The 25,929-nt window shown below is 43.9% G+C and overlaps 1 protein-coding gene and 1 long non-coding RNA gene across 3 annotated transcripts in view; one reads left to right on the top strand and one right to left on the bottom strand.

Moving 5' to 3' along the window:
* Nucleotides 1–25,929, top strand: part of NCOA2 (nuclear receptor coactivator 2) — a 212,934-nt gene that overhangs the window by 47,452 nt on the left and 139,553 nt on the right. The gene's annotated exons all lie outside the window — the stretch shown is intronic.
* On the bottom strand, nt 566–25,017 carry LOC142652623 (uncharacterized). The gene is made up of 3 exons (XR_012847870.1): nt 24,933–25,017; nt 785–889; nt 566–645 (listed from the first exon to the last, which is right to left on the bottom strand). It is a non-coding gene; the product is annotated as an uncharacterized LOC142652623 (long non-coding RNA).

The following is a 25,929-nucleotide window of genomic DNA, read 5'->3' as shown; positions in this document are numbered from 1 at the left end:
CGCTGATGACGCCGGATCAGCTCCATACCCGGCGCCATCTTGCCGGCAGCTACGGAAGCCGATCAGGCTCCGCCGCCGGGCGGATCTTGACCGGCTTCGGTGCTAGGCAGACCGGGAGGCCAGTATTAGGCCTCCGGTTGCCATTGCAGCCACCGGAACCCCGGCAATTTCATTGCTGGGGTTCCGATGAGCTGCAAACACCTTAAGTGCAGCGATCGCACTTAAGGGGTTAATGGCGGGGATCGAAGCTAATTTCGGTCCCCGCCGTTACAGCCGGATGTCAGCTGTAAGATACAGCTGAGATCCGGTGATGGAAGGCACCGGCTCAGCTTCTGAGACGGTCCCAAACATTCGGCGTATGGGTACGTCAAGATGCGGGAAGTCAATGCTTTCCATGACGTACCTATACGGCAAATGTCGGGAAGGGGTTAATCCTTTAAAGGCAGTTCAATAGTCCAAAATTAAAAACATATTGTGTAGTTACGGGAATATAACGGTCTGTTGTGGTGATGTTTTCGGTTAATTGTCCAAAGCTTGAGCTGGCGTTTGCTCCATCAATGGATTGCTACAGAGTTGTAAACCGCAATGTATGTAGAGACGGCAGCGCTTCAAACCTCAGATTCCGTACTCGTTTCTCTTCTACACCTATGGTGCCAGTTTGGAAAAGAAAGGACATAATTGACCGGAATAATCATTGGCTGTAAAATAATTTATAGTCTGTCCCCCATTTAATATACATAACTATTGATCTGATAAAACTGTGGGCTGATGTTGTGCCATTTACCAAAACTGCATCTTGAAAGCTGTTGTCTCCTAGTTCCAAAGTTCTGGTTCTTTTCATCAAATTGTGATCATCCCGCAGCAAAAGTGAAGGCAAAACTACAATAACCTGAGTGAAAATGAGAACACATTTCAGAGCACCATAAACATATGTTCAAGATTTCAGCGGAAAATGGGCAATAAAATGAAGGTTATTTATATGTTGATGAGAAGTCGCTTTTAATGTAAATGAAATGAAGATCCTGCTAGAGAAGAGAGCGCTGGTAATTGCTGGTGACTAATTGTAGAGGCAGCGAGCCAAATGCTCCTGGCTTAGAGACTCTATAATGGATTTGTTAGAAGACAGTGGCTTGAGAGTCTGAGGTTAAGGCATGAAGGCCGTCCGGCTTTGTAGTCATAAATCTGTGTGTGTGACCTGTTCTTGCTATTAAACAAACTGCTGCTTCACTCCCAAATGCACAAATATCGCACGGACGGAGGATCGGGAGGGCTTGATATGGACATGAAACCTTTAAGTATCTTGTACAGTAAACTAAACAAATGCTGAAATTGCTCCAAGTCGTCTCTACAATGGATCTTTTAATTGGGTTTCAGGGCTAATTAGTGGAAGAGGTTTTATCTCTCCCAAAGCCTTGGAGCTGCATTAGCTGGTAAGAGCTGAAGACATTAATTAATCATTAATCAGAGCAAGGCAAATAATTCAGCTTTTCAGAGTTGCAGTGAATCTAGTTCCAAGGTCAATATATTACGGGAATATTGCAGGTTGTACCAATGGATTGAGCGGCCAAGTGACAGAATTAACCCTTTGTTGTCGCTAGAACAATTGGCCGTGCAAGCTATATATAGATGTTTATTATGAGTCTTGGACGATAACCCACTGGCCATTTCATTCATTAGATTTACTTGCTTGGGTTGTACTGCATAATTATAATGGTAAACAAATTCATAGTCTCTCCTACGTTTTTGCAGTCACCGTAACGGTTGAAGGGGTTTTCCCGCTAGAGAATTTTATGGCATATGGATAGTATACGTCATAAGGCTGCTCAATGACGGCTATAATGTATCAATATGTCCTAAACGTCTAGGGAAAAAAGCAGGATTTAATGATGGAATTCCATAGTTTCCTGCCTTTGTCTTCCAGCCACCATCAGCAGAATACAGGCTGCCATTTATTGTAGACTATGTTCTGTGAATAAACTTCAGACCCATAAAGAGGGTTGTTTTTTTTAGTTTTTTTAGCTTTAAACCACATACCTCCTCTTATTCCTGGCATTCTCGATTGCAGCGCTCATTAGGCGTTGCCTCTTGCATCACTGTGGCACTTTCCGATCACAGCGGGTCTTTTGCATTACTGTGAGGCTGTCTGCTCTGATTGGACAGCGTCACAATGATGCAGGAGGCAACGCCTACTGAGGAGAGATGAAGTCTCTTCCCCTCTGTACCTTTACTCAAAATTAGCATATTAGGCTCCAAGAGGAGAAGGGGCCCCTCGTGGGACAGCAGGAGGGCCAACGAAAACACAAATTAATATCGAGAGGATGCCAGGACTACGGGGAGGTGTGTGGTTTAAAAAAAAAAAACAAACATGGCAGGTCCTCTTTAGTCTTTGTTCACATCTGCGTTGGAGATTCCTTTTAGAGCCTTTGTTGGCAGTTCTGGCGACCCTTAGGGGGGATTCACACGAACGTGTATTCAGTCCGTGCGGGCCGTGTGGTTTTCACGCGCCACGCAAAGACCAATACAAGTCTATGGGGCAGTACAGACAGTCCGTGCTTTTTGCGCAGCGTTTGTATGCTGCGCAAAAAACGCGTCAGGTTCAATATCTCCGCGTATTTCGCGCATCACGCACCCATTGAAGTCAATGGGTGCGTGAAAACCACGCAGGTCGCACGGAAGCACTTCCGTGCGAACCGACTGAAACAGCGCACCAGCTGTCAAAAGGATGAATGTAAACAGAAAAGCACCACGTGCTTTTCTGTTTCCAAACATCCAAATGGAGTGTCTTTGAGATGAGCGAACCCGGACAATCAAACAGAACTTCACTAGTTTTGGCCGAACCCGGCAAAAAAAATTCCGGTACCGCGACGTCAGGAGATAGTCACTGTCCAGGGTGCTGAAAGAGTTAAACTGTTTCAGCATCATGGACAGTGACTACCGATCCCAATAAACATGGACCTGTAAAAAAAAAACGAAGTTCTCACTTACCGATAACTCCCGGCTTCTTCCTCCAGTCTGACCTCCCGGGATGACAATTCAGTCCAAGTGACAGCTCCAGCCAATCACAGGCCAAGCACAGGCTGCAGCGGTCACATGGACTGCCGCGTCATCCAGGGAGGTGGGGCCCGATATCAAGAGAGGCGCGTCACCAAGGACGCGTCACTTAGGCAACGGCCGGGAAGTTCTCGGTAAGTACGAACTTTTTCTTCTTTTTTTTTTAACAGGTTGCTGTATATTGTGTTCGGCATTCACTGTCGAGGGTGCTGAAAGAGTTAACTGCCGATCAGTAAGCTCTTTCAGCACCTTGGACAGTGATGGGCGTCGACCAGCCTCATCTCTATGATGGCGGCTGCGCGAAAATCACGCAGCCGCGCATCATACACGGATGACACGCAGCTGTCAAATGGTTTTTGCGCGTGCAAAACGCTGCGTTGTTTGCGCGCGCAAAAACGCAACGTCCGTCTGTATCTGCCCTTATAGGTATATTCCACATTACTGACTAGCAGGCTGCCTGTGAATAGGAAATACAATTTTAATGGCCATCATGATGCGTTAAAGAGGCTCTGTCACCAGATTATAAGTGCCCTATCTCCTACATAGTCTGATTGGCGCTGTAATGTAGATAACAGTGGTTTTTATTTTGAAAAACTATCATTTTTGAGCAAGTTATGAGCATTTTAGATTTATGCTAATTAGTTTCTTAAGGACCAACTGGGAGTGTTTTTTTTACTTTTTACCAACTGGGTGTTGTACAGAGGAGTGTATGACGCTGACCAATCAGTGACCAATCAGCGTCATACACTTCTCATTGTTCCAGCCCATTGTTACAGTGTGATTGTGCCGTGAAAGAAGCCGGGCTGGAACAATGAGAAGTGTATGATGCTGATTGGTCACTGATTGGTCAGCCTCATACACTTCTCTTCACAACGCCCAGTTGGTAAAAAGTAAAAACACACCCAGTTGGTCATTAAGAAACGAATTAGCATAAATTTAAAATTGCTCATAACTTGCTCAAAAATCGTTTTTCAAAATAAAAACACTGCTGTTCTCTACATTACAGCGCCAATCAGATTATGTAGCAGATAGGGCACTTATTATGTGGTGACAGAGCCGCTTTAACAGGTAAATGTTTCATTATTCTCAAAGCATTAACAAACAAGGTTCACACTTAAGTTTAGGCCTTAGGCTGGATTCACACGAGCACATTACGTCCGTAATGGACGGAACGCATTTCGGCCGCAAGTCCCGGACCGAACACAGTGCAGGGAGCCGGGCTCCTAGCATCATACTTATGTACGATGCTAGGAGTCCCTGCCTCGCTGCCGGACAACTGTCCCGTACTGTAATCATGTTTTCAGTACGGGACAGTACATAACTGATGCTAGGAGCCCGGCTCCCTGCACTGTGTTCGGTCCGGGACTTGCGGCCGAAATACATTCCGTCCATTACGGACGTAATGACCTCGTGTGAATCCAGCCTTAGGGTATGTGCACACGATAACTGCAATTACGTCTGAAATTACGACGCTGTTTTCAGGAGAAAACTGCTCCTGAATTTCAGACGTAATTGCATGTACTCGCGTTTTGCGGGGTGTGTCTTACAGACGTATTTTGGAGCTGTTCTTCTTTGGAGTCATTGAAAAACGGCTCCAATTACGTCCCAAGAAGTGTCCTGCACTTCTTTTGACGAGGCTGTAATTTTACGTGCCGTCTTTTGACAGCGACGGGTAAAATGACAGGTCGTTGACACAGTACATCGTAAAGCCCATTGAAAGTAATGGGCAGATGTTTGCCGACTTATTGGAGACGTTTTTTCAGACGTAATTCGAGGCGTAAAACACCCCCATTACGTCTGAAAATAGGTCGTGTGAACCCAGCCTTATTCACACACGCGTGTTTTACGTCCGTGTAACGGGCGTTAAAAAAATGTCCTTCACAAGGACGCATGTATTTCAATGGGGCTGTTCACACGGTCGTTGTATCAACGCACCGTGTGAAGGGTTAGTTGAAAAATAGAACCTGTCCTATTATCTTCCGTTTTCACAGATCCTTCCATAGCTTCAAGTCTATGGGGATCCGTGAAAACAGAACCTGCATAGGGGCTCCTCTGACGTGAAAAACTGCAAGTTTATCACGTCCAAGTTTCCCTACGCTCGTGTGAATCTAGCCTTCCTTTGTGGCAACTTTTTACCCTAGTTTTCTAGCCTATGTTTTTTTTTTTTTAAGCCATTGTAAACAAATACAGGACTCCCTGGGTTTACACAGAGTTTTTTGCAGGAGGAAAATCTGCCTCAAAATTCCATTTGGAATTTTGAGGCAGATTTTCCTCTGCCTGCACGCCGATTTTCGCCATTGAACGCCGCGGGCATAACACGCCGCGAAATACGCTTTCTCTGCCTCCCATTGATGTCAATGGGAAGTCAGAGGCGTAAACGCCTGAAGATAGGGCATGTCCCTTCCCTTTCCCGCGAGCAGGTTTTTCCGCTCGCGGGAAAAAAAACGCCTCCGCCTCCCATTGAAATGAATGGGAGGCATTTTCGGCCGTTTTTTGGCGCGTTTTGCGGCACTGTTTCCGCTTCAAAAAACTCAGTGTGAACCCATCCTTATTTAATGTCATTTCCAGTACATAATTATTTTTTTTAACAGGGATTTATGGGAGACGTATGACACTGCATGACTATACTGTGGCATACATCTGTTTTTTATCAGATGTATACATCTGGCGGAAAGCACATACATGATGTGAACAGAGCCTAATACATCTACAAGCTGTCACCATCGTCTCTCTCCCACTCACATTTATCCAATTCTGGATAAAGAAATCCCCCCCCCCCCCCAAAAAAAAAAAAAAAACAGTTTATGAAAAGGAAATGATTTAATTTTCATAATCAGATGGAATTATGTAGAAGACGAGAAAAAAATGTGATGGAGTCCAGCCGCTCCCGCAGCGACCAGGGAGTCACAAGAGAGATGAATGCAGAGCCCTATATGTGTGAATAGTTCTACTATCCTACCTTGTATAGGTCGCCAGCAGCACAAAAAGCCGTCATTAACTTCACCATCCTCAAATAGTAATGAGAAGACTGCTCGCCCTATCCCAATCTATTCAGCAGAGCAGACAAGTGAGCTGCAGAAAACAGGAAGTCTAGACACTTGTGCCGCTCTAGTGGCCATTATAAAAACAGGAATATTACAATATTTTTTTCATGTGTGTGTGTATAGTCACAAGAAAGAAAAAGCATCAAAAATTGTAGAAAAAAATCCCCCCAAAAAAGTTGTTTATAATAAAGAGAAACCTGATTTGAATAATACATTTTGGCCCTTCACGTGGATGTAGCCTTGATGTCTTTCGTGCAGGAAGGATTACAGAAGTATTATCACTGACCTAAATGATGCCATGTTTCCTACCTTGTTGTGAGCGTTTAATCTGGCCGCACAATGATGCAATACCATACAGGTTTGTTTTGTTTTTTTGTGGTTTTTATGCAGATGTTTTAAACACTTCCTTAAATATTTTATTCATATGTGTTAGGGCTTGTCCACACACAATGGAATTGCTGCAGAAAATTTCCATTTCCTGCGATTTTTACGGCAGAAAATGGTGCGTATTCTCCTGAAAAACGCAGCAATTCTGGACACTTTCCGCAGCAGGAATTGACATGCTGCGGTACAAAAAATACGCACCGCAGGTCAATTTCTGCTTAGAATTTTTACGCAGCGTGTGAATGAGATCTGTGAATATTTGACTCACCAGTGATTCACCAACTGGCGAATCCTCTATTATGGAAGCGAATTCTGACGAGTCTAAAATACAGGTCCCTTACACAATCGCATTGTTTTATAAATACAGTTCTGTCATTGAGGATTTATTGGTTGTCAAATCCCTGATGAGGTGTATGTCCATTTTCTCTTATCTGTATTTATGATGACTTTTTTAGGTGACCGGTTTATGGTCCGCTGTAGCAAATACATCTACAGACATCGGATTATTGCTGCGTTTACACGTAGCGGAATTGCTGCCGATTTTCAGTTCGGATATGCGGGCACATAATCCTCAGCGTATTGTAGTAGGAGCAAAGTGGATGAGATTTTAAAAATGTCAACGCGCTGCGAAAAAAATTCTGTGCAGATTTTTTAAAATCTACAGCATGTGGTTTTATGCTGCAGAATGGCTGCGTATTTGTTGCAGGTTTTCCCCGTTGAGTTCAATGGGGAAGTGAAAATCTGCAACAAAAACCAAATGCTGAGATTTTTCCTGCGAATAGTTGCGTTTCCGCAGAAAAAATCACTAGTAGAAGAATTTTTTTTCCCCACTTTAATATAAATATGAAAAAGCCATAAATACTCTTCTTTCCTTGTTCTCCCGTTGTAGCGATACGACCCTGGTCCCCCGGCTGGTCCCTGTTCGGCCGGCCTCTTGGGATGACGTTTAGTCCTATGTGACTGCTGCAGCCAGTCACAGAAAATGTCATCCCAGGAGGCCAGCTACACAGGGACCAGCACGGGACTCTACGCTGCGGGAGGACCAGGTGAGAGAGGACCATTCACAGAGAAAAACCCAGATACTGTAGGGAGAAAAAAAAGCTGTTGACCAGCCGAAAATGGAAGAGATCTGCAGGAAATGACCCCTTGTGTTCTCTGTGAGATTTCTACAACGCTGTTTATTTCAGAAGTATGCAGAAAATCCTGCAGACTGACAAACACGTTTATCTCCGGTTTACTTCACCATTCATCTCTCGGTTCAGCATTGCTTTACAGGGAGTCTGTCATCACATTTTCACCTCCTGAACCGCTGAAGGATGATAGGATGATAGATTTTTCAAACATACCTGATTTGCCCAAGTCAGCCCGCCGTGAACCATAGAAAAGTGCTTTTATTCCTCCGGGCGCAGTATGCAAATGGATACAGCAATGTCTGGAAATCCAGGAAGGGTCCGGCATTCTAAGCAGAAACCACGTAGAATGCTGGACTCTTCCGTGTTCATTTGCATATGAGGAATAAAAGCCCTTTAGGCCCTGTTCACACAGAGGTTTTTTGACACCTTTTTTGTCCCGCGAGCAGAAAAAAAGGCTCACAATGAAAAAGAAGGGACATGCCCTATTTTGAGGCGTTTTCTGCCTCAAAAAAACCATTGTAAGCAATGGGAGATGGAAGAAACGCTGATGCGGTTTATGGCAAAAACTGCTTGCATTTCTCCCCTTTGCCTGTTGAAGACATAGGTAAAAAGCCGCATCAAAAAACTGAGCTGATTTTTTCCAGGCCATTGGGGTTCACGATGCGCTGACTTGGGCAACATAGGTATGTTAGGAAAACAATCATTCTTCCCTGTATGATGGTATTTGTGGTTTGGGCGGTGAATATGTGATGACAGACTCCATTAAATACTTAGTACTGTCCTGGAAATGTATGTTACCCCTCCCCTTGTCAATAGGGAGCCCCTACATACACTGACACTCTGAGCATTCATTGTCAGACTCCAGGGGGAGGAAGAATTGCTCCAGAATTGCCATTTCATGGGGAATACAAGTATTTATTAAAACGGATATGTCAGGAAATCACAACCCCCCCCCTAAAAAAAACTAAAAAACTTGCCAGTTACTTGAGCTGTTATCTCCTTGGTTAGAAGTGACAGCAACCATAGGTCTAAGGAATGCAGAGTAGTTTTAGTAGTTTATGGGTGATGTAAGAGTTATTTTTCCGCAGCATATTATCATACTATGTCATCTTTACTATTCAGTTTTCAGCAATGGAATGTGTACTGGAGAGGTCAGCAAAGAACTATGAGAAATATATATTTGTAGTTTTTTATAACTAACATAAGGAGCAAGTTACTTTAGAATCCATTTGTATATATTACGTTTTCTGGCGTTACTAGAACGTCTCTTTTAATTCCATGTTATATTTGCTGTTTTTGTGTAGTGCTTACCTGCTGTTTATTTTCTTTGGTGTTGGTTGCTTGGCTGCTTTAGGCCTCATGCACACTTCCGTCGGCCGTTGAATGGCCGTTATTGACGGTCCCGTCTAGGGATGTCATCATACCAGAATTTGGACTTCGATACCAATACTTAGTTTAGTATTGCGATTCCGATACCAATTCGATACTTTGCCAACAGTAATAAAAAAAAAAAGTTCTTCCATTTTCTGATGTGAGGCGCGTGGTGTGATGATGAATTTAACCTCCACGTGCCTCACATTAATAATAATTAACCCCATCATGTTTCTCAGTCATAATGGGTTAATGTGTGAGGTACATGATGGGGTTAATTACTATTAATGTGAGGCACATGGAGGTTAAATTCATCACACCTCGTGCCCCCCAATAAGTGATAGAAAGCAGTTTTTATTTCATTTTTTTACAGCGTACACATCATAAATGATGCAAAAAATTGTGGTGCAGGTTATTACGGCCGCGCCAATACTGAATGTGTGTATATTTTATGTATTGAGACTTATTTTAATGTTTATTGTAAAAAAGGTGTATGTGTATTTTTTTAAAATTTAATATTACTTTGCTTTTACTTTTTTATTTTTTCTAACTTTAATATACTGGTATATATCTATATTATAGTACATTAGCCTGTGTACTGATAGTACACAGGCAGCTATTAGGACATACCTCAGTATGCCCTAACAATAGGAAATATGGTAAGACAGCTCTGGGGTCCTTCAATGGAGCCTGGGCTGTCTGCCCATATATGGTATGTCCCTCAATCACGTCACAGGAATCCCCTCTTCTCATTTTCCCCTGAATGCTGCAGTCAGATTTGATCGCAGCATTCAGGAGAATAGCGGTGGAGATGAGAGGTTTCTCTGATCTCCGCCGTTATAGAGCGGGGCTGTGGCTGTGTAATACAGTCATTGCCCCACTCCTGACATTAAGTGCGCGCGTGGTCAGCCTGAGGTAATGCGTCCGGCGCTGCACTAATGAGCGGCTGCGCAGGCACTGGGGACAGAACATGGGGTTGTTTTGCAGTGCGCCCGCCATGTTCTGTCTTCAGTGCCAGCAATCGTTAGTGCAGCGCCGGCCGCATTGCATCATCCTGACCCCGCGCACTTGTTATCGGGACTCGGGAGCGGGGCAATGACTGTATCACACAGCCGCAGCCCCGCTCTCATACATTCATGTGTTACAATACTGAGCTGTGAGGCCGCACAGCTCAGTATCGAAATCCATGAAATCAAGGTATCGAACCGTTTGGGGATGCAAAATATCGAAACAGTATAGAAGTTTCGATGCATCGTGCCTCCCTAGTCCCGTCACACACGGGCTGCACACGGATGGCTTCCGTGTGCAGCCTGTTGTTTCACAGACCAAATTCAATTAGAAGCCCGAGACTGTTCCGTCAAAAGCGTGAGTAGGACCTGCCCTACTTTTGACGGAACGGCCGCACGGTTCCGTTTAACAACGGAAGTGTGCATGGCCGCATTGAAATGAATGGGTTCAGGGTACTATCCGTGACCGCAACGGATCGCACCCTGAAGGAAAAAACTGAAATGGGCATGGGGCCTTATAGTTGTGTTCCTGTAAGACACAGCTGTGACTGTAGCTGCAATCTAATGTCTGAGGTTGTCTACATTCCGCCTCCAGTCCCATCTGTGATGCGGCTCTGTCCGTTATTTTCGGTTATCCGGTAATTGGCGCACATATACTATAGCAAATGCGTTTTAGTAATGTGAAAACCTAGTGATCCACTTCAAGGTGTACATCATAGGGTCTTTTCAGAATTTCTCATTGGTGGGATCTGGGCACTGAAAACCTGACCAATCGCTTGAATAAAAAGGGTTTGCAGAGCGCCATGATACTTCACTTCCACTGGCTCTTCTCTGCTTCATTCGAAAGACGTAAAGAAATATAAAGTTTTGCATAACTTCTCCCAATTGGGAATGAAGGCATCACTCAAGTGACTGGGGGGTCTCCATGACTCGACCACCACTGATTAGACCTTTCGGCACGTCTCTATGACGTATCCGATGTTTTCTGTATCCGGAGTTACACTTTAGTAGTATAGTATGTGATTTAAGAAATATTTAGCATGAGATGATGGCCCTGCCTGAGATAGAATTGGTGCGCTAACCTGCACTTTTCTGCTGTCAGATTATGTGTTGTACCTTCCAGTCATTTCTTCCTCGATGTAATAAAAGACCTGCAAATTATTTATAGTGTTGGGTGGTATTCCTGCACTGAAGCAAAATGGATGTCTGTCAACGTGTTATGTCAGAGGAATGTTAAACCGCTCCCTGTTGTGAGTCAGTCTACGCTTGTTTTCCCTCGCGCAGGAAGCAGAGATTAGTGGGATGCCTGCGTTCCCAGCAGGTATGTAGTATGACCTCACATCCGCTCCTCCTGTTCATCAAGTGCTTATATATGGAAGAGAGATAAATATGGCTCGTCATGGCTGAGGATAACATTAGTTCTTGCTTGTCTGTGACATTTTGCCCCATGGCGCATTATTGGTACCCTTTTACCTCCTAATACGCTAAAGATTCACATTACTCGTATACGCATTTAGGATCGGCACCGTGTATAAAAATCCTGACCTCTTACAAGTTATGGAAGTGGTTTCCCCATTTGCAGATCAGGTTTTAGTGACTGTAATAACATATCCGTATTGATGCTGGAACTGGTGATGACTACCAGCACTTATGTGATATTTGGGAAGACCTGAATTTAATGGTAGGCTGAACACCCCCCCCCCCCCCATGACGTATACTCTAAATAGTGACCTACTGAGATCATCCTAAAGAGGGTACACCTCATCTGTTGGTTTGTCCGTTCTTGGTTTACCTGTGTAGTCATTTTAATTGTTATTAGGCGTTTAGTCTTTGCTTTTGGTAAGTCTCAAGTTGGCAAGAAAGTCCTCGCCTGGTGAGTCTCAGCATCTCCTAAGGTGTTTAACATTGTTTACAACTCCGGCGGCCGTCAGAATCTAAAGTAAATGAATAAAAATCTATTTAAGTAATCCTCTTCCCAGCCCGTATTCGCAGCGTTGCTATCCCTGCATTATGTAGGACTTTAGCCGTAAAACGGAGCTGTCAACCTGTCATTGTAGCCCAAACCCTCTCATGATCAGATCACGGCTGAGCCTACCCCAGTCTAACGTGTCGGCCTACGGAGAGCTCCAGTGGACAGCATGAAGGGTTAAAGGTGTTTTCTATCTTCAAAGTCCCTTAGTGCTCTGTTCTCTACCCAGTAAACCTCTATAAAAAGTAAACCTTTGAATGTGAGATGTCCCTTAATATCAGCTGACTACAGCTTTTCTTCAGTATGTCTATTTCAACCCTCTCTGTTCGCTCCAAAGTGATAATTAGAAAGCGTATGTGTCATTATGCAGATGAAAGGCTGCTGCGGATTCTGATGCAGTGCACATGACTTGGCACAAGGTGTAGACAGGAATCCAGGCCTGGGCATGTGGTACCCAGAGCTTGTTAAAGTGAAATAATGATTCATGTAGAGTTGTACACGGTTATATTACGGCTATAGGACTAAAATCGTCTGAAGTAGAGGTTGCCATTGTTCATTTTCACAAGCCATGTCCCTGCGTACTTCTGAATCGCTCTTTTACAGCCTTGTGCAATCTGACCACAGCACACCAGTGAAAGGTAAAATCAGGTTACCCGCAGAGACGTCCCCTCGCTCCGTAAAGTAAGTAGGTTTTATCTGTTTTATCCATAATTGTGGGTAAACCTACATGATATGCTTTGGAAAACTGGAATTATGGCCTAGGGCAGGCGACACGCTAACTTCTCATCTAGTAAAGGCCACTTTCACATGACAGTATTTCGGTCATGATTTTGTATCAGTATTTGGAAGCCAAAACCAGGAGTGCAGAATTAACATAGAAATGGTATAAGGGAAAGATTTGTACCTCTTCCGTGTTTTGGATCCACTCCTGGTTTTGACTTAAATACTGACCAGAATACTGCCGCGTGAAAGTGGCTTAAAGTTCTACAAAATTTGTGATAGAAGTCGGTCTGTGGAATAGGGGTATCAATTTAATAAAATGGTATCATTCTTTTTACCTATTAAAGGGGTTCTCTGGGATTGTTTTTTTAATTCATGTAGAATAAGAGGGCCTTTTTTTTTTTTTTTAACACCCTCCCACCCTATAGTGAGAGAGCTGGGGGCATGTACAGACCTGAGCGCTGCTGCAATGTTCACATACGGTGTTGCTCAGGTCAGCGGGTGGTTTGGGGAGGAACAGAGTTGTTTTTTGTTTTTTTGGGGGGTTTTCTCAAGTAATTGAAGAGGCCTCTTATTCGTGCCCACAATAAAAAACAAAAACTGAGAACCCAAAAAAGTTTGTTTCTGGGACAAGCAATATTTCGACCATGACCGTTTCAAAAAGGCGGGTCACTGAACTCTCCAAGGCCTCTTCACAGCAAATCTGCCCTACTGTGCAGAATTACAGATGCTTGGGTGCGTTGCTGCACATTCTGCAGATTATCCATTGAGAATCTGTCTCAAACCCATTGGGGCTGTAGTGGTGGCCATATTGGTTGTCCTATCCGCATTCAAAGAAACCGCTTTAACTAAAATATTAAAATTTTTACAGAAGACAAAGCTGCACTTTAGCTCTGCACACTAAACTGCTGAATGGCTGGAGTTAATGGGGTCAACTAAAATCTTGCTCCTCCATGGAACAAAATTCCAGAAATATTATTGTATCCTATTCTGCAGCTGCAGCAGGTGTGTTGTAAAATTACGAGGCCACAAGTTTCTCATCCATTACATCCCGGGATTTGGGTCTGACCGTCACAATCTATCATGTAGGAAAGCGTGCATTAACATCTAGGTGTATTCAGTGCCTTGTAAATTGCCTATGTATGACCTAAATCTTAGTACCTAGGCGTTCTTTATTAGCATCCCTCCAATCCAGCTGCTGTAAGGTTAGTCAAACGGCATCGCTCATAGAGCAGATATTACATATGGAGTGAAGTAAATAAATATGCGCTCCCTCATTGCAGCGCATGTACTTCACGTTCACTCATTGGCACATGGGAAGAACTCTATTCCTTCTATGGTTCAAAAATAGTTTTGCATTTTCTTCTGTTCTTTAACTTGCATACATCGTTCGTATATTTTCCCTATGGGCTCATGTACATGACCGTATTACAGCTCCTTGCATGGGACTTCTATTTAATACCATGGGATAGGAAGCAAGCTTTTGGGAAAGGCTTTCCTGCTCTAAAACAGGGCACAAAAAAAACGCAACGAACAAACATGGCAAATTATTTTGTTTGTTTCATAATGCAGCAAAAATTATTATGGAGCCCCTCTCCGCTGCTAGCTTCTCTCCGCTGCTAGCTTCTCTCCGCTGCTAGCCTCTCTCCGCTGCCAGCTTCTCTCCGCTGCCAGCCTCTCTCCGCTGCTAGCCTCTCTCCGCTGCCAGCTTCTCTCCGCTGCCAGCCTCTCTCCGCTGCTAGCCTCTCTCCGCTGCCAGCCTCTCTCCGCTGCCAGCCTCTCTCCGCTGCCAGCCTCTCTCCGCTGCCAGCCTCTCTCCGCTGCCAGCCTCTCTCCGCTGCCAGCCCCTCTCCGCTGCCCGCCTCTCTCCGCTGCCCGCCTCTCTCCGCTGCCAGCCTCTCTCCGCTGCCCGCCTCTCTCCTCTGTGACGGCTTTAGCGTCTTTTTGAGATACAGCTTCTGTGTATCCTGGATACGATACATACGAACTGTATCTTGCAGTCATAGCCGAATCTGTCAGGTCAGCGGGACTGACTGCTTCGGTCAGTGCTGGCGGGATCCAGCTATTATAGATCACATCCAAGTGTGACAGAAAGATTCAACAGGTCTGGCAGTAATCATGCCTGGGTCTGGTCAGAGAAATTGGATCCAATTCTCATTTGAATTTGGTTAACTGGTTGATTTAGTAGATAAGGGGGCAATTACTTTTTCACATAGGGCTAAACAGCATTTTTCCTTCATTATATCAAATCAGCATTTTGTGTTTACTTGGCTTATCTTTGTCAAATATTAAATGTAGTTTGATGATCTTAAACATTCAAGTGTGACAAATATGCATAAATAGATCAAATACTATTTCACAGCAGCATATAAGGCTGGGTTCACACTGAGTTTTTTTGCAGGCGGAAATTCTGCCTCAAACTTCCGTTTGGAAGTTTGAGGCAGATTTTCCACTTCCTGCACGCCGATTTTCGCAGCGTTTTTTTGCGCCCGCGGCCATTGAGCGCCGCAGGCCTAATATGCCGCAAAATCCGTTTTCTCTGCCTCCCATTGATGTCAATGGGAGGTCAGAGGCGTAAACGCCTGAAGATAGGGCATGTCCCTCCTCTCTCCCGTGAGACGGTTTTACCGCTCGCGGGAAAAAGACGCCTCCGCCTCCCATTGAAATCAATGGGAGGCGTTTTCAGGCCGTTTTTGACAAGTTTTGTGGCGCGGTTTCCTCGTCAAAAAACTCTGTGTGAACATAGCCTAACAATTCTGATGCCATTCCTTAATCTAATCCTAATTGAGTGTCTGAAATGGTGCATACATTGTTATAAGACATGGCCACCTATGAAAGTTGTCAACAAAAAAAAATATTATATTCCTCAGCTTCTTTTTTGCAGGCAGAAAACATCTGTCTCAGAATTCCTTCAGGAATTTGAGGCAGATTTTAACCTGTCTGCGCTTTTTTGCCAATTTTTTTCACCCGCGGACATTGAGGCAAATGTTAGGACCTTGGGCAAAAAAAAAAAGAGCGAAAGCTGCCCGGGAAAAAATACGCCTCTGCCTCTCATTGAAATCAATGGGGGTCAATTTTTGAACGCTTTTTGGAGCGGATTCCGACGTGGTTTCCGCGCAAAAATCGACGCCCCAAAAAAGTGTGAACAGGGCCTTTAACTGGATTTTCCCATCAGAGACATTTATGACATATCCACATGATATGTCATCATAAATGTCAGATAGATGCGGGTCCCACCTATCTCTAGAACGAGGCCCCCTTACTCCTAGCTTTTTGTGCTCATGCTGAGCTACGCTGCTTCCGTAAGTCCCATAGAACTGAATTGTAGTTACGGAAACAGCGTAGTTCGCATGCTACGCTGCTTCCATAACTGAACTGTCATTCACTACTATGGGAGTTACGGAAACAGCGTAGTTCAGCGAGTTACGCTGTTTCCATATCTCCCGACCATGTAAATGGCCAGGAGGCAGCGTGAGCACAAAAAGCTGGAACGGGGTTAAGGGGGCCCTGTTCTGGAGATATATGCGGGTCCCAGAGGTGGGACCCGCATCTATCTGACATTTGATGACATATCCTGTGGATATGTCATCATGAATGTCTCTGATGGGAAAACCCCTTTAAGCTGTTACTTTATGTTTATAGAACGGTTTATTCGGCGGGCTTAACTAGACAACTGTAAATGGTCAGGAATGCTGGCACCATACTGTCAGGCAACGATTTTCTTCTTTCCCACCTCAATAAGTGTAATGTCTCTTTAAGTGATAGATGCCAACCTTCCCTGCCTTCTGTTATTCTCAGATGTTTTTTCGTTGCCTGCCTTAACACAATTCTTTTAAAGTAGAGCATTTTTGCATTGTGAAGTAAGTAATCAATTTGACAGCAGGAGAAGATAAATGCATACGTTTTACATGAAATGCAATATTGCCACTATTCAGCCTTCATCACGACTCGTGGATTATTTGAATGAGGAGGCCTGGGAAGAACACATTATCCCCAACAGTAAAAATTCCCAAAGAGACCATATTATCCAATTTTCCTGCAATTTGCAGAGCTTTGCTGTAGAAGTGTAAAATTCTTTGTGCGTACCAAAGAGCATGCTGTTCCCGAAGATTTGATGTACTTTCCAATAGGCCGTATTTGAAATGTCACAGTACGCTGTATCTTCCGTGAATCTTCAAGAAGGGGGTGTGGATTTAAAAAGAAGCTCAAAACTTTAAAACTCAATGAAAATATTTGCATTTTAAGAGAGGATTTCATAGATTAGCATGGATTAGGCTTCGTTCACATCTTCGTCAGGCTTCTGTTCATGGGTTCCGTCAGACCTTTCCATCAGGGATACCCATGAACGGAAACCATAGCTTTTCGTTGGCTTTGTCATTGATTTCAATGCTAATGCTTCCGTTGCAACTTGTTTCCGTTTGTCCCCGTTCCGTAAATTTCCGTTTTTGTGTGGCGTAATCGATAGCGTAGCCGACTGTGCTATTGATTTGGCCAAAAAAAGGAAACCTTACTGAACGGGGACATACGGAAACCATTTTCAACGGAAGCATTAGCATTGAATTTAATGGTAGTGCAAACAGAAGCGATGGTTTCAGTTTGTCTTTCTGTTCATGGGTTCCCCTGGCGGAAACCATGAACGGAAGCCCCACGCAGATATGAGCGAAGCCTTCGTAAAATGGGCTTGACGGGAATATTTGAGATCAGTGTAGTGTTTAGTACAGTAGGCCAACTCCTCCTAGGATAAAAGGGCATGGGATGCAAAGTTTCCTCTTTGCAGCACATGATTTATTCTGAAAAAAGGCCACGAAAACGCCATAAAAAATGCAACACACTGACATTTGCATTTTTTTGAAGATGAAAAAAAAGACGTAAGGAGGTTTATGAGAAAAAGATGCAGCTGGAAAAATGCCTTGCTGCGATTTCGTAAAAAATAAAAAAAAACGCAACATATTGTCTTGATTTTATGTAGAGTTGAGAAAAAACATACGCAACCGTGACATTGTGGTGTTTTACGAAATAGTCAGAAATGCATCATACCGTATAGCTGCAACTCTTATGCCCGCTTCACACAGTTTTTTGACGCGGAAACCGTATCGGAATCCGCACCAAAAAACTGCATTGAATTCAATGGGAGGCGGAGGCATTTTTTTTTTCCGAGCAGCTGTCCTTTCTTGCAGTGATTCCGCCTCTGACATCTTATTCAAATCAATGGGAGGCAGAAAAAGTGGTTTCCGCAGCGTTTATTGCCTGCAGCGCTCGATGGCTGCGGGCAAAAAACGCTGAGAAAACCGTGGCAAGTAAGTGCAGGCAGGTCAAAAATCTGCCTCAAAATTCCTGATGAAATTTTGAGGCCGCTTTTATCTGCCTGAAAAATACTCTGTGTGGACAGGGCCTTAAAGATTAGTGATGTTTTTCCCACCTGTCATAATGCAGGTAACCTGGACTTCTAAGGCCGGGTTCCCACGTAGTATAAAGACTATGGAATTCTGTGCGGAAATTCCCCAGCATTTAGGCTGGATTCACACGAGCGTGTGCTTTTTGCGCGCGTTGCAGTTGTGTGTGTTATCAGTGTTTGCTGCGTGGCTGCGTGATTTTCACGCATATGCCATCCTTATGACACGCGGTTTTGCTGTTTAGAAAAAGAAAGGAAGGAAGTGCTTTTATTTTTTCCTTCATTTCTTTATCTACTGTTGCGCGAATCACGCGCGACACATGGAAGTGCTTCTGCGTGCCGTGCGTGATGCGCAAAAAATGGCCAAGCATAGGACATGTCGTGAGTTTTACGCCTCGGACATACGCTGCGTGAAAATCACGGACTGTCTGAACGGCCCCATTGACGAACTCAGGTCCGTGCGATTTAAACACGTTCGTGTAAATAAGGCCTTAAAGTAGCAGCAAAGTGGATGAGAATTTGAAAATGTCATGCCCACGCTTTGGAAAATAAACGCAGCGTAAACGTTAATAAATTGGCCTGCGGTGCAGAATTTAATTCCGCAGCATGTCAATTTATGCTGCGTTTCTGTTCATTTTCTGTTGCGGGTGTTCCCCATTGAATTCAATGAGCATGCAAAACCTGCAACAGATACCGAAGTGTTGCGACTTTTGCGGCTTAATCGAAATGCAAGTAAGTATCGACGTGTTTTTTTTCAATTGCTGCTTTCCGCAGCGGAAATTCAGTCCGAAAAACCGCACCACAACGTAGTGCAATTTTTCGGATGGAATTTGCTGCGGGTTCCAGGTTAGATACGCTGCGTGAGTTTTTACGCAGCGTATCCGACCCGTGGGAACCCGGCCTAAGGCAGGGTTCCCACAGTGCAAATTGACTGCAGATTTTGCCAGCATTTCTTCTGTTTAGGTTCTGTTCCTGGGTTTGGCTTAAAAAATACATGCAAAATCTGCAGCAAATCTGTACTGTGGGAACCAAACCGAAGGCCTTCTTGAGATTTTGTTGCAGAGTTTGTGCTTGCTGCAGATTTTCTGTTGCAAAAACTTCTGCAACAAAATATGCACCTTCTGCAGGGGGCGTAAAGCTGGATAGCGATGGAAATGCTGTCGATTTTCCGTGTAGAAAATGTTAACAAATCTCATCTACATGCTGCTAAGCATTTTCTGCATGAAAATGGGAGCATGATGTGGATTTTCAAATCTGCAGCATGTTCATTCTATTCTGGATGTTCACTGCGGATTCTACCCTTTCAATGTAGGAGTGAAATCTGCAGCGAAATCTGAATGTAAAACGTGTGGATGCGCTGCAGAAAGTCTACAGCATCTGTCTTGTGTGAATATATAGCTCCTATAAAGTGAGTTATGAGACTCCCATAATTGCCTCTGAGTCCCAGCGGTGTTTGTTCCCTACTTCTCCACCCCCCCCCCCTGTTGATGAGATATTGTCCCCTCTTTATTTATTAATCAGTATGTTAATGAACCGCTAGCTAGCCAAGTTGTTTTGGCCGCCAGCGATTCTCAATGGGCGGAGCTAGCCGAGAGCCTCTGACGTCGACCTATCCATGTAAGGTGGTTTCCTCCAGACACTCCTAGGCCAGCGTCATCGCGTGAGACTCAGTGTGAGATCACAGACGGAGGTGAGGCAAGAAAGGGCATGCCACTCCATGCCCCCCCCCCCCCCCGCGAGCAGCTAAAAGCCACCCGGGAAATAAACGCCTGTTTCTCGCTGAAATCAATGTGGGGGGATTTCGTTAGTTTTTTTGGCACGGATTCCGCGTCAAAATCCGCATAAAAGAACTCTGTGAACTGGGCCTTAGAGGAATCATACTAATGCTGGAAATGGTCCTGGCCTGCAGGTATTGCTAGTTTTGGCTGTTGGTTATTTGCGTTCCTAATCCCTGTATTGCTGCGCTTTAGGTCAGCTTTAATGAGATGTCGTCCAACAGGTCCCTAATTATGGATATTACCATTGTGAACGTTTTATGTTGTGTAACATTTGCTTTCCCCTCCCTCCTCGTATTTCTCAGTGATTACTCATCCTAGAGTCCAGTTTATCAGAATAACTAAGACCTTGTAACCTATTTACCATAGAAACTTCTAAATTGTAAATTGTTGGGGGTTTGAGATGCAGTTAGGCTGGGTTCACACGACCTATTTTCAGACGTAAACGAGGCGTATTATGCCTCGTTTTACGTCTGAAAATAGGGCTACAATACGTCGGCAAACATCTGCCCATTCATTTGAATGGGTTTGCCGACGTACTGTGCAGACGACCTGTTATTTACGCGTCGTCGTTTGACAGCTGTCAAACGACGACGCGTAAAAATACAGCCTCGTCAAAAGAAGTGCAGGACACTTCTTTGGACGTTTTTGGAGCTGTTTTCTCATAGACTCCAATGAAAACAGCTCCAAAAACGGACGTAAAAAACGCCGCGAAAACGGCGCAAAAAACGCCGCGAAAAATGTGAGTTGGTCAAAAAACGTCTGAAAAGCAGGGTCTGTTTTCCCTTGAAAACAGCTCTGGATTTTCAGACGTTTTTGGTCACTACGTGTGCACATACCCTTAGAATCACATCTAAAAAACCGCATGCCTTTTTACTGCGATTTTGCATTTTTCGAAAAACTCACTAAATTGGGGTAAAACTGCATGTGGTTGTCGGAAGCATTTTTTCGATGCACTTCTAACGTCGCCTCAACCACATCGTGTGAATGGACCCAAATTGACTGCTGTGCAGAGTTCATATTGCTGTTCCCCTGGCTGTTTTGTCACGCTGGACATATTGTTACCAATAGTGTATGCAGGTGTCTAATGTTAAAACACCTTTGGAAAAAAAAAAAAGTTTAAGAACGCAATTGAAAAACCACACGTTTTTTCTGTTGCATTTTTTTTTTTTTTGCTGCGGTTAAAAAATTCCGCAAAAAAACAGGAAAAGTCATCCTGTGGATCCCAGCCCGGAGAGTACGGTGAGATGCTTTTGTTCTGTTTGGGAGGACCGTGCAGATGGCTCAGTTTGAAGAGTTGAAATAAGTACATAAGAAGAGATTCGTTTTTAAACCATCACACACAGTCGACCACACGGGACGGCCGGGCGTCTCTAAATTACTTTAGACAGGTGCCAGCGCATTGAGTCATCAAAGCCTCATTAACCCTTTCATTGATGCCCCTGTGTCCAGGTCAAATTTTCCATTTCTGATATGCACTTCTTTAAACGATAATATCTTTGCAACCGCTTTGACTATCACAACTATTTTTATTTAGTTGTTTTTTTTATAAGACTAAGGCCTCATGCACACGACCGTGCTCGTAATTACGACTCGTAATTACGAGCACGGCCGGCCACGGGCAGCCGGACGCTTTTGCGAGCCGTGCTCCCATTATAAAGTATAGGAGCACGGCCCGTAAAATGAAAAAATAGAACATGTTCTATTTTTTTAACGGCACGGGCACCTTCCCGTAAGAAAACGGGAAGGTACCCGTGGCTAACAGAAGTCTATGGGCCCGTTATTGCGGGTCGTAATTACGACTCGCAATAACGGGTGTTTTTACGGTCGTGTGCATGAGGCCTTATATGAGGCTTTCATTTTCTAGACTGGTTTAATTCATTCCATGTTTTTAATTTTTCTTATGAGCAGACAATTCACTAAAAATGTGGAAAAAAACCCCACTTTTTTGTATTTTTTTATATATATTTCTCTATAGTGTGTGTGTGTATATGTGTATATATATATATATATATAAAGAATGTGTGTGCAAATAAGTGTGTGTGTGTGTGTGTGTGTGTGTATATACATACACATATACACACTAGTCCTTCTCAATGAATTAGAACATAATTAAAAAGTTAATTTATCTCAGTAATTCAATTCAACTGTGTTATATCAAGTCCAGAGTCAACGCAGCGTCTACCAGGAAATTTTAGAGCACTTCATGCTTTCCTCTGCTGACAAACTTTAGGGTAAGGCCGCACGGTGCGGCCAAGTTGCGTTTTTAAACGCACTGCCAAAGTTGTTGCTGAACTGCTTGTGTTTTTGCTAACAGTTCTGCAATGCATTGTAATTAACTATATACAGGCAGCACCTAACAAACTTCTACACGGGTGAAAACTATGTCCATCAATTATTTCCTTTAAAAAACGCAAAAGAACTGCAGCATTACAGAGACAAAAAACGCATGCAGTTGACCGCATGCGGTTTACAAACGCAACAAAACCACGTCAACGACGCACCGTGTGGCCTTACCATTATGGAGATGCAGATTTAGTTTTCCAGCAGGAATTGGCACCTGCCCACACTGCCAAAAGTACCAATACCTGGCTTAATAACCACAGTATTGCTGCGCTTGATTGGCCAGCACACCCGCCTGACCTAATCCCCATAGAGAATCTATAGGGTATTGTCAAGAGGAAGATGAGGGACACCAGACCAAACAATGCAGACGAGCTGAAGGCCACTATCAAAGCAACCTGGGCTTCCATAACACCTCAGCAGTGCCACAGGCTGATCACCTCCATGCCACGCCGCATTGATGCAGTAATTCATGCAGAGTCGGAGCCCCGACCAAGTATTGAGTGCATATACTGAACATATTTTTCAGTAGGACAACATTTCGGTATTAAAAATCATTTTTGAAATTGGGCTTATTTAATATTCTAATTTTGGAAGACCCTAAATTTTGGGTTTTCATTAACTGTTACCATAATCATCAACAATAAAAGAAACAAATGTTGGATATAGATCACTCTGTGTGCAATGAATCTATAATACGAGTTTCACTTTTTGAATTGAATTACTGAAATAAATAATTTTTTGATATTCTAATTCATTGAGAAGGACTAGTGTATACTGTCACCCTGGATCGCTGTTAGCAGATAAGAGGGCTATAAGGGTATATTCACACGATGTAAAAAAAAAGAAAAGGTCAGTTAACAACTGATTAACTTTCAGTATTTCATGGCTGCTTTGCATCAATGTGACTCAAAATTTGAATCCAGTTCTCGGCCATCTGACCGTTTTTCACCGACATTTGCCATCCATTTTTCATGGACATTAAAAAAAATTTATGAATTTAATTCCTTAGGGTTTTTTCGTCGTAGCCACCTGAAAACACTACAATGCCCATGTAGTTAATGACGGAATACCACTGTAGATAGTGCCACATTGCCCACTGTAAAAAGTGCCATAGTGGCACAGTTCCCACTATAGATAGTGCCCACATAGTGCCAAACAGTGCCCATGTAGATAGCGCCACAGTGTCCCCTCTAGGTAGTGTCCATATAATGCCACAGATCCCATGTAAATAGTGCCATACCCCCTGTATATAGCACCCCCTGTAGATGGTGCCACCCCCTGCAGATAGCGCCACCCCCTGTAGATGGCACCATCCCCCTGCAGATTTCGCCCTCCCCCTGTAGTTTGCGACATTCCCCTGTAGATAGCGCCACCCCCTGTAGATAGCGCTACTTTCCCTGTAGATGGTGCCACTCCCCCTGTATGTATCAGCACCCCCTTCTGTAATTGGCATCCCCTTCCTGTAAATCGCACCACTGTAGCTCCCTGTAGGAGCGGAATCCATCTGGCTGAGAATTCTGCTCCTAGAGGGAGCCCCTGATGTCTCAGCCCCTAACGTCACTGTCTAAATATGGACAAACTCTAAAAGTGGAATCCCCTGCCTCCGCGTCAGCAACGCTGTGGCCGTGGATTCCGCTCCAGGAGTAGCTACTGACGTCACTGTCCATATATGGACATACTGCCATAAGAGGCCTCAGAATGCACTAGGTGCTTCTTTGATTCTGGGGCCTGTGTTTCAGTCCACGAGCACACTAGAGCCACATGTGGGGCATTTCTAAAAACTGCAGAATCTGGACAATACTTATTCAGTAGTGTTTCTCTGGTAAAACCTTCTGTGTTACAGAAAATAAATGGAATTAAATTGAAATTCAGCAAGAAAAATTTGCATATTTCACCTCCACATTGCTTTAATTCCTGTGAAATGCCTAAAGGGTTAAAAAAAACTTTCTAAATGCGGTTTTGAATACTTTTAGGGGTCTAGTTTTTAAAATGGGGTGTTTTATGGGGGTTTCTAATACATAGGCCCCTCAAAGCCACTTCAGAACTGAACAGGTACCTTAAAAAAAAGTATTTTGAAATTTTCTTAAAAATATGGGAAATTGCTGTTTATGTTCTAAGCCTTGTAACGTCCAAGAAAAATAAAAGAATGTTCAAAAAATGATGCCAATCTAAAGTAGACATATGGGAAATGTGAACGAGTAACTATTTTGGGTGGTATAACCGTCTGTTTTACAAGCAGATGAATTTAAATTCAGAAAAATTCAATTTTTTTCAACATTTTCTCAAAATTTTGCAGTTTTTCACAAATAAACACTGAATATATCTAACAAATTGTACCACTAACATAAAGCCCAATGTGTCACGAGAAAACAATCTCAGAATCGTTTGGATAAGTTTAAGCATTCTGCAGTTATTACCACATAAAGTGAAATATGTCAGATTTTAAAAACGGGCTCTGAGCCGTAAGGCCAAAACAAGGCTGCGTCCTTAACGAGTTAAAAGGCTGAGAAATATTTCAGACTTTAATACAAAGCTGAAATCTATACATCCACAGCACCGCTATTTCTTGCAAATCACAAACAAATAAATCATCATCGAGTTCTTTAGCAAATATATTTCTTCGCTAAGGTATGTGGCGAGCTTAAGTACCGACCGGTTCTTATTCAAACTGCCGAGCACATATGGCAGACTTGCTCTACGGCTTGAAAAAGTACCAGACACACACACACCCCCTACCTACCCTTCATGGCAGGTGGGCTGCACTGGCCGGGAGGGCGCCGGTTTATATATAGAGAGGGTAGAGGAGGTGTTCTTCTCTTTTTCGTGTCTCATACAGAGCCGCCAGCGCGAGGCCGGGTGGCTGTTAACCCCTTCACAACTGCCATACGGCTATATATGTTCCAACTGGCAATGCCCCGTGCCGTTGTCACGTGTATAAACGAGGATAAGCTACAGAGCCCTGGTTTTTTGGGACACGTGTCACATTGATATATTGTGTCATCCCTTATAGCAGACTTTGCACCTCTTTTGACTTTTTTCCTTCTTGCCAGTTTGGGGAACTTCTCCTGGAAAGTGTTGCCCTGGTACGATGCGTGTGGCCTCGCTTCCAGAAGTACTGGGTGCCCCCCCCCTTCTTGGTCCCTAAAGATTAGGTTCTTGATAACCACCTCTTAAAATTCCAGGAAAGTTCCTGTCTGGCCTGTACATCGACGTAGCACGTACGCATTGTACAAAGCCATCTGTATGATGTGCACGGCCAGCTTCTTATACCACACCCTCGTTTTCCGCATGGCGCTGTAAGACTTCAGGACTTGATCTGACAAGTCCACCCCTCCCATGTACCTACTGTAGTCCAGGATGCAGTCTGGTTTAGGGGTCTCTGTACTGGTACCTCGTACAGGTACATGGGTACTGGTGTGGCCATGTATTGTTGTCAATACAAAGACATCTCTCTTGTCTTGTACTTGACACACAATATGTTGCTGCTAGTTTGTGCCCTGCTCTCACCCCTTCTGAGTGTTTGCCCAAGCATAGTCTTAGGGAGGCCTCTCAGATTTCTTCTAGCAGTGCCGCATGCCGCAGTACGTCGGGAAGCGAGGCACTTGAAGAGTGGGACACTGGTATAAAAATTATCCAGGTAGAGGTGGTAACCCTGGTCCAGCAGCACCGAATCCCACATAATTTTTGCATTAACTGCCAGTAGGGGGGGCATTCTGGGGGCTGAGCACTGGTGTCTT

This window comes from Rhinoderma darwinii, chromosome 5 (assembly GCF_050947455.1).
Source record: "Rhinoderma darwinii isolate aRhiDar2 chromosome 5, aRhiDar2.hap1, whole genome shotgun sequence".
In the NCBI taxonomy this organism is placed as follows: domain Eukaryota; kingdom Metazoa; phylum Chordata; class Amphibia; order Anura; family Rhinodermatidae; genus Rhinoderma; species Rhinoderma darwinii.
Note: the sequence above shows the minus strand (reverse complement) of the source record. Positions and strands in the feature narration are given on the sequence as shown.